Source organism: Schistocerca serialis, chromosome 2 (genome assembly GCF_023864345.2).
Source record: "Schistocerca serialis cubense isolate TAMUIC-IGC-003099 chromosome 2, iqSchSeri2.2, whole genome shotgun sequence".
Classification (NCBI taxonomy): Eukaryota; Metazoa; Arthropoda; class Insecta; order Orthoptera; family Acrididae; genus Schistocerca; species Schistocerca serialis.
The window spans coordinates 951944919-951954645 of NC_064639.1; the positions used below are offsets into that span (position 1 = coordinate 951944919).

The following is a 9727-nucleotide window of genomic DNA, read 5'->3' on the forward strand; positions in this document are numbered from 1 at the left end:
AATTGTTCGTTGGGTGAGATTAGAGGTGCCTGGTCTTCCGTAGGCAGTGTTGCTTGCCATTTTGACAATCTGACCTTTTGTTTTGAGGTTTCGAGCGGTTGAACTGAGGTGAGGAAACTCCGTCTTGATTTTAGACGTGTGTGTGGAGGGTTTTGTCTGAAGAGAGGATGGCGCTGGTCGCACAGCTGCTTGAGGCGCTCTGCTTAGCTTGCTATAGCTCGTTTGATGTTGCGTGGAGCTATGGCACTAAGCAAATACAGTTGGCTAACCGGGGTGGGTCATAGGCATCCAGTGATTACGCGACAGGCATCGTTCAGCAGAGGATCCACTCGTTTCGCATGCGCTTATCTTTCCCAAACTGGGGCAGCGTATTCAACAACCGAGTAGCTGAGTGCAAGTGCCGACGTACGTAAAGTATGTGGGTCGGCACCCCATTTTGTGGAGGTGAGCTTACTCAGGAGGTTGTTTCTTGTTGATAGTTTGCCCCTGACCTTGTCTACATGTCTGTAAGTAAGTGTGCGATCAAGGGTGACTCCCAAATAACAAGGAGTGCTGCTGAACGCGATCCGTTGGTTGTTCCACGTGATGTTTAGGGTATGTTTGGCGTTTCGGTTTCGAAGGTGGAATAGGCAGGATAATGTTTTTGCTGCGTTCGGGCGTAGACAGTTGGCTTCGTAGTATGGCGTTAGACCGTTTAGGGCATTCGTAAGGCTAATTTCTATGTCGTTAAAGTTCCGAACCTGCACGGCTATTGCAAGATCGTCCACGTAAGCAAAGCTCCTAGTCCCTGGTGCAACTGGTTGATCATTCACATATATGTTGAAAAGAGTGGGTGCGAGAACACTGCCTTGGGGTAGTCTATTTTTCTGGATACGCCATCGGCTTCGCTTCCTCCTAGGTTTACGATGAACCGTCTGTTGCTGAGGAGAGTTGATATAATTTGTATCATTAGTCATAGCGTATATTTTAGTGAGCATCAGTTTGTGATTTATAGTGTCGAACGCGGATGAGAGGTCAACAAGTATGGCTCCAGTAATTAGACGGTTCTGGTACCCATCCTCTATGAACTGGGTAAGATTCAAGACCTGTCCAGTGCAAGTTTTCCCAGGGCGAAACCCCGCCTGTTCCGGAATTATCTGATGATCAATATTTTTTATTTATGATTGTAATTCTCTTAATGATTTATCCATGATGCAAATAAATATGTTGAAATGAAATGGTCACTGTATGGGTCAAGTCCTTCCACTCCCTTTATATTAAAAAAAAAAAAAAAAGAAAAAGCACTCGGTCTTCAGGCCACGAGTGGCCTACCGGGACCATCCGACCGCCGTGTCATCCTTAGTGGAGGATGCGGACAGGAGAGGCGCGGGGTCAGCACACCGCTCTCCCGGTCCTTATAATGGCGTTCTTGATCGATGCCGCTACTATTCGGTCGAGTAGCTCCTCAATTGGCATCATGAGGCTGAGTGCACCCCGAAAAATGGCAACAGCGCATGGCGGCCTAGATAGTCACCCATCCAAGTGTCGACCACGCCCGACAGCGCTTAACTTCGGTGATCTCACGGGAACCGGTGTATCCACTGCGGCAAGGCCGTTGCCCCCTTTATATTAAAGGTTAAGGAATTTGCAGTTCAAAAAAGAATTAACGTACCATTTTTCTCAACCCCCCCTGTGCTTCTTACCTACACTTCGATGCCCTGCATATGATTGCAATATATGCTAATGTCTTTTAGTCGGGTCTGGACCTGTTCTTAAGTGTTATCCTAATGTTCCATCCTAAGTCTCTTGGCAGATGTGAATCTGCAACGAGTTCGTAGTGGGCAATATGTTTTTCTTCCTACCGTTTAGTGCTCCATCCCTATCACCAGAAAATGGACAGAAAAGAAAGCGAGCACGTGGCGGCGGAACATCTGCCGACTGGCCGCCGCGTCAGCAGTCTCTGCACGCCCCCGCTCTGCCGCGGAGCTCGCTCATGGAAAATGCACAAGTCCCCGGTCGCTGGACCCCTCGGAGATAGCGGCTGTGGAACACGTGCCGCCAGAGTTACGGCCATCTTTTGTCACGATACTCCCAGAAATAAGCGCCCATGCCGACAGAACCGCCTCGGAACGCAATCTGCAGAAGAATGCGTGATATTTCCTACACACATCTGGACTTTCCTGGGTCTTTCATTGAGTATGTGAGCGTCGATAATCCCGAGTCGGCAGCTCCCAAGTTGACCAGTATAATAAGAAAAAAGTCATGGAATACTGACATGCACATATACAGACGGGGGTAGTATCGCGTACGCAAGATACACTACTGGGCACTAAAACTGCTACACCACGAAGATGACGTGCTGCAGACGAGAAACTTAACCGACAGGAAGAAGATACTGTGATATGCAAATGATTAGCTTATCAGAGCATTCACACAAAGTTGGCGCCAGTGGCGACGCCTACAACGTGCTGACGTGAGGAAGGTTTCCAACCGATTTCTCATACAGAAACAACAGTTGACCGGCGTTGCCCGGTGAAACGTTGTTGTGATGCCTCGTGTAAGGAGGAGAAATGCGTACCATCACGTTTCCGACTTTGATAAAGGTCGGATTGTAGCCTATCGCCATTGCGGTTTATCGTATCGCGACATTGCTGTTCGCATTGGTCGAGATCCAATGACTGTTAACAGAATATGGAATCGGTGGGTTCAGGGGGGCAATACGGTACGTCGTGCTGGATCCCAACGGCCTCGAATCACTAGCACTCGAGATGGCAGGCATCTTATCCGCAATGCCTGTAACGGATCGTGCAGCCACGTCTCGATTCCTGAGTCAACAGATGGAGACGTTTGCAAGACCACAACCATCTGCACGAACATTTCGACGACGTTTGAAGCAGCATGGACTATCAGCTCGGAGACCATGGCTGCAGTTACCCTTGCCGCTGCATCACAGACAGGAGAGCCTGCGATGGTGTACTCAACGACGAACCTGGGTGCTCGAATGGCAAAACGTTATTTTTCGGATGAATCCAGGTTCTGTTTACAGCATCACGGTGGGCGCATCCGTGTTTGGCGACATCGCGGTGAACGCACATTGAAAGCGTGTATTCGTCATCGTCATGGTGGCGTATGACCCGGCGTGATGGTATGGGGCGCCATTGGTTACACGTCTCGGTCACCTCTTGTTCGCATTGACGGCACTTTGAACAGTGGACGTTACATTTCAGATGTGTTACGACCCTTCATTCGATCCCTGCCAGGCCGGCCAAAGTGGCCGCGAGGTTCTAGGCGCTGCAGTCTGGAACCGCGAGACCGCTACGGTCGCAGGTTCGAATCCTGCCTCGAGCATGGATGCGTGTGATGTCCTTAGGTTACTTAGGTTTAACTAGTTCTAAGTTCTAGGGGACTAATGACCTCAGAAGTTGAGTCCCATAGTGCTCAGAGCCATTTGAACCATTTGAACGATCTCTGCCAAACCCTACATTTCAGCAGGATAATGCACGACCACATCTTGCAGGTACTGTACCGGTCTTTCTGGATACAGAAAATGGTCGACTGCTGCCCTGGCCAGCAAATTCTCCAGATCTCTCTCCAACTGAAAACGTCTGGTCGATGGTGGCCGAGCAACTGTCTCGTCACAATATGCCAGTCACTACTCTTGATGAACTGTGGTATCGTCTTGAAGCTGCATTGGCAGCTGTACCTGTACACGCCATCCAAGCTCTGTTTGACTCAATGCTCATTCGTATCAAAACCGTTATTACGGCCAGAGGTGGTTCTTGTGGGCACTGATTTCTCAGGATCATGCACCCAAATTGCGTGAAAATGTAATCACATGTCAGTTCTAGTATAATATATTTGTCCAATGAATACCCGTTTATCATCTGCATTTCTTCTTGGTGTAGCAATTTTAATGGCCATTAGTGTATAAAAGGGCATTCCATTGGTTGAGCTGTAATTTGTATTCAAATGATTCGTGAGAAAAGTTTTCCGACGTGATTAAGCTGCACGACAGAAATTACCAGATAATGACTGCGGAATGGTAGCTGAAGCTAGACGCATGGGACATTTCATTTGGGCAATCGTGAAGAAATTCAGTATTCCAGGATCCGCAGCGTCGCGATCGGACCGAGAATACCAAATTTCAGGCATTACCTCTCACCACAGACAACGCGGTTGCCAACAGTATTCACTTAACGGCAGACAGAAACGGCCTTTGCGTAGAGTTGTCAGTGCTAACAGACACGCAACACTGTGTGAAATAACCGTAAAAATCAATGTGGTACGTACGACAATCCTATCTGTTAGGACAGTGGGGCAAAATTTGCTGTTAATGGCTTATGGCAGCAGACGACCGACGCGAGTGCCTGTTTAACAGCACGATATGGCCTGCAGCTGCTTTCTGGTCTCCTGATCATATCGATTGGAACATTTATGAGACATAACTGAGAAGTCAGTCAGTGAAAAGCTCCTGCACAGGAAAAACTTCCGCAATTATGGACGGTTGTAGAAGTAACACGGCTCAGTATTCCTGCAGGGGACGTCCAACGACTTGTTGAGTCGTAGGCTTGGCAAAAGGAGATCCGAGACGAAGTTAGGAGGTATCCTATGACTTTTGTCACTTCAGTGTAATTCAAGAAGCTTTTCATTTTGGGTTATTCAAGTTATAACACTGCTGGCTACTACCATAACAGCATTTCGCCGATAATGTTACTCCTACTCCTACGAAAGGACTTTAAAATGACTGGGACACTGTGTTAATGGGAAAGGTCTCGGATTATTTTGCGTTAAACGAATTACTATTGATATGGAATAGTAGTTGAAATAGCGCGAATAAACCAAGGTTATGGTACTTATGAAGAAATCTGTAACTTGCTTAAAGGAAGAAATGGCCACAAGCCTAATTATAAAAACTGATGTCAAGCGATTATACTATTCATTAAAAAAATAAACTACTGTATACGGCTTTACTTGGTATTAACATGTGTTTTGCAAATAGGATACGATGCAATAGCACACTGTACCAATCAGCAGAACAGTAGTTGGTCATGAGCAACACAGAAGGAATCTTAAAATATTTTGGTACCACACTGGCTCTCACTAACACTCACTCTTTGTATCCAGAGCAAGACAGCTAAAATTCATTACAAGAATCCAAGGGAAGAGCACAATTAATGTGGACATGGCGAGCTTTTACTAATTTACTATCGGAAAACATTGACATATAAATGATATTTATATAGTTAAGTTAACTGGGGAGCTTACTATATATTCTCAAAGAGAGCGCATGATTCTTTGCATTAGGCAGAACTTAAGTGAAGTATGGAGTCCCTGAATTTGTTATGGTCTGATTAGCTGTATCCACTCAATCTTTAAATAATACAAAAGTTATTAAAATGATTACTACACTTCCTTAGTACTTTTAATTTAATAATGATTGTAATAGTGGCCCAAGATTTAGAAAGTGGGCCCAGAAACTGTTCTACCACTTAACGGAAAGCAGAAATGAACACTTCTGACAAGACGCCACGAGAAAACATTTTTAAAACATGAATGTAAACATGTTTACACACGTTTGAAGCAGATATTCATTAAGTAGGCCCTTAAACTGCAATGGTCAATAACCACTTATTATAAACACTGTTTAATTCATTTATTTTTAATACCGAACAAACATCTTAAGTAATGTAATTTGTTCTTTTCTGTGCATCTACATCTGTCCAAAACTTTAATTATTCACTTACGAAAATTTACGTGCAATATATCCGAAAAAAACTGAAGACGTAAGATATTTATTACTCCATAAAAGTTAAAGGGCACTATTAAAGCAATATATTCTGCATTACAATAAAACAATTAACCGAGTGGTTAAGTTGCATCACTAGAAAAAGCATCCTGTCTAGGTAAAGTGGCTAAGGATTATTTTAAGGTTCTCGGCACCAAGTTGAACTAAAAGCGATTATTGTTTACAGATAGAGCAAATAACTGGTCCATGCGAACAATTACAATACTGAACTTTTACTTTACATTCAGGTGGTGGCGGTGGCGGTGGCGATCTTCTGCAGCTAAAGTAAAGGCGGCAAACTTGCTCATGGCTCTTGATTATAAAGTCTCTGAAAATTACCTTCTGGGGTCGGATTTCTATGATTCTAGTCCGCAACTCGTGTTCTAGTGGATAGCGTTGCTACCTCTGGATCTCGGGGACCCGCGTTCGATTTCCGGACGCGTTGGGGATTTTCTCTGACCGGGGACTCGGTGTTTGCGTTGTCCTCAGCATTCCATCATTATTCGTGGAAGTGGCTAGATTGGACAGTATACAGATTGGGAATTTGTATGGGGGCTGGTGACCACGCAGTTGAGCGCTCCATAAACCAAACAACATCATCTTCATTCTGTGATTGAGAGCCACGCAATAAATGACATGAATAAGTAACCAGTAATCTTCCACATCCATTATTACACAATCTTGCTGCTTTCCATGGCCGCTCGGAGTGGCCGCGCGGTTAGAGGCGCCATGCCACGGATTGCACGGCCCCTCCCGCCGGAGGTTCGAGTTCTCCCTCGTGCGTGGGTGTGTATGTTGTTCTTAGCATAAGTTAGTTTCACTTAGTTTAAGTATTGTGCAAGTCTAGGGGACCGATGACCTCAGAAGTTTGGTCCCTTAGGAATTGACACACATTGGACATTTGCTTTCCTTGCCTCCTTCAATCTACGAGAAATGAACAGTTTGCCTGCTATCCACCGACTGTCTGTGCCACAAAGACTGCTTGCGATTCTACAGCTAAATCCAACTATTCCTGCCTTGCGGGTTTCGTAGCGGAGAAACTTTCTCCAGGTTTTACATAAGTACAAACCTACGTTCTTCATGCATGAACCGAGTCTACAAATACTACTTCAACACTACAGCATTTTTATAGAACAAAGTTTCTAACATTACATGTATGAATTAATTACAGTGATAGAAATTGACTAAAAATATGAACAAAGATTTGCACGGAGGATAATCAAAGAGCGAGCAGACAGAGAAGATTCGTGGAATATATACAGTCGATATCGAACATATTACTAAATTAGTTGGCGCCAAAACACTTAATGATTGTTTATTAGTTTGTAAATTGTAAAGATCTGGGACCAAATTGCAAAGGTCGTCGGTCTCTAAGCTTACACACTACTTAATCTAACTTAAACTAACTTACGCTATGGACAACACAAACGCTCATGCCCGATGGAGGGCTCGAATCTCTGACGGGGTGAGCCGTGCGGACCGTGACAAGACGTCCTAGACCTTGCGGCTACCCAGCGCGGCGTTTAGTAGTTTCTCCATGTTCGCAGAGTTCTGTTATTTCGCAACTATTTAATCAATGAAAGGCCGGTAGAGTTGCTAATGTGTAGGTCTACTTTGTACAATCCCACGACCAAATTCGGCCTATCCCTCGCCATGTACACGGACAAGGTTTTGGGATTAATCATAAACTTACATCTTCCCACGTCATTATTCCCTCTGTATCATTTCATCCTATTCAATCTAAGTGGATCTATTTCGTATAGCAATAAATAAACTACTTAAACTGCCACTACAAGCTGATGAAATAGAAAACAGAACTTGAGTGGTTGCGAAATAAAGCCTGGAATAATGGCCATCACAAAATGGTAGTCTAAAAGAAATCAACTGCCACTAAAAGAGCAACAACAAATACAACAGCGCCACCTGTTCACGTGACTAGCATCAGCATTTATATTCAAGTGTGCATTTCTCGAGACGTTTTCATACCTTTCTCCAATCCCTGTTACGTTCACCGTATGTGCAGCCAACACCGTATGTGCAGCCATCGTACTGACAATGGGCCGCGTCTCACCACCAAGTAACGAGATCCTGGATGACGTGGGTCGGCGTGTGGCCCCGCTCCTCACCGACAACAACGACGCTTGCTCACTTGGAACAGGGGAATCCTGCTCTGCAGCCGGGAAGCCAAGAAACTATGGAAGGGGCAGATGTAACCACAGCACCCTGCAAGCGCCCAACGAACCGGCAAAGCATGCCTATGGGCCGGGGAGCAATGGAGTGCATTGTGGAATGTGACAGACAAAAACTGAAGTTATCATAACAGTAGTAAACATAGATTTGGTAGTGGGTGCAGTTCTTATTCAAATAGTCTTATTATATGATTATTACAATGCTGGCCATTAAAATTGCTACACCACGAAGATGACGTGCTACAGATGCGATATTTAACCGACAGCAAGAACATGCTGTGATATGCAAACGATTAGCTTCTCAGAGCATTCACACAAGGTTGGCGCCGGTGACGACACCTATAACGCGCTGACATGAGGAAAGTTTCCAACCGATTTCTCTTACACAAACAGCAGTTGACCGGCGCTGCCTGGTGAAACTTTATTGTGATGCCTCGTGTAAGGAGGAGAAATGCGTACCATCACGTTTCTGACTTTGATAAAGGTCGGATTGCAGCCTATCGCTTGCGGTTTATCGTATCGCGACATTCCTGCTCGCGTTGGTCGAGATCCAATGACTGTTAGCAGAACATGGAATCGGTAGGTGCAGCAGGGTAATACGGAACGCCGTGCTGGATCCCAACGGCCTCGTATCACTAGCAGTCGAGATGACAGGCACCTTATCGCCATGGCTGTAACGGATCGTGCAGCCACGTCTCGATCCCTGAGTCAACAGATGGGGACGTTTGCAAGACAACAACCATCTGCACGAACAGTTCGACGACATTTGCAAGAGTATGGACTATCAGCTCGGATACCATGGCTGCGGTTACCCTTGACGCTGCATCACAGACAGGAGCGCCTGCGATGGTGTACTCAACGACGAACCTGGGCGCACGAATGGCAAAACGTCATTTTCTCGGATGAATACAGGTTCTGTTTACAGCATCACGGTGGTCGCATTCGTGTTAGGCGACATCGCGGTGAACGCACACTGGAAGCGTGTATTCGTCATCGCCATACTGGCGTATCACCCGGCGTAATGGTATGGGGTGCCATTCGTTACACGTCTGAGTCACCTCTTCTTCGCCTTGACGGCACTTTGAACAGTGGACGTTACATTTCAGATGTGTTACGACCCGGTGCTCTACCCTTCATTCGATCCCTGCGAAACCCTACATTTCAGCAGGATAAAGCACGACCGCACGTTGCAGGTCATGAACGGGCCTTTCTGAATACAGAAAATGTTCGACTGCTGCCCTGGCCCGCACATTCTACAGATCTCTTCCCAATTGAAAACGTCTGGTCAATGGTGGCCGGTCAACTGGCTCGTCACAATAGCCAGTCACTACTCTTGGTATACTGTGGTATCGTGTTGAACCTGCATGGGCAGCTGTACCTCTACACGCCATCCAAGCTCTGTTTGAATCAATGGCCAGGCGTATCAAGGCCGTTTTTATGGCCAGAGGTAGTTGTTCCATGTACTGATGTCTCAGGATCTGTGCACCCAAATTGCGTGAAAATGTAATCACATGTCAGTTCTAGTATAATATATTTGTCCAATGAATACCCGTTTATCATCTGCATTTGTTCTGGGTGTAGCAATTTTAATGGCTAGTAGTGTATTATTATTATTATTATTATTATTATCAATGATCAATGGCAGAAGTAGTTATGGTGATGAGAGGTAGCGTTGTGCAGGATAAAATTAAGTATTAATGTATACTGTATAATTTATGTAAAAATGAAAACAGGCCGTATTTAAATTATACGTAGGTAACAGGCTACAATGAAA

The 9727-nt window shown here is 45.3% G+C and overlaps 1 pseudogene; it reads right to left on the reverse strand.

Moving 5' to 3' along the window:
- Positions 1-1481: 1481 nt before the first annotated feature.
- Positions 1482-1599, reverse strand: LOC126458942 (5S ribosomal RNA; annotated as a pseudogene).
- Positions 1600-9727: the final 8128 nt, after the last annotated feature.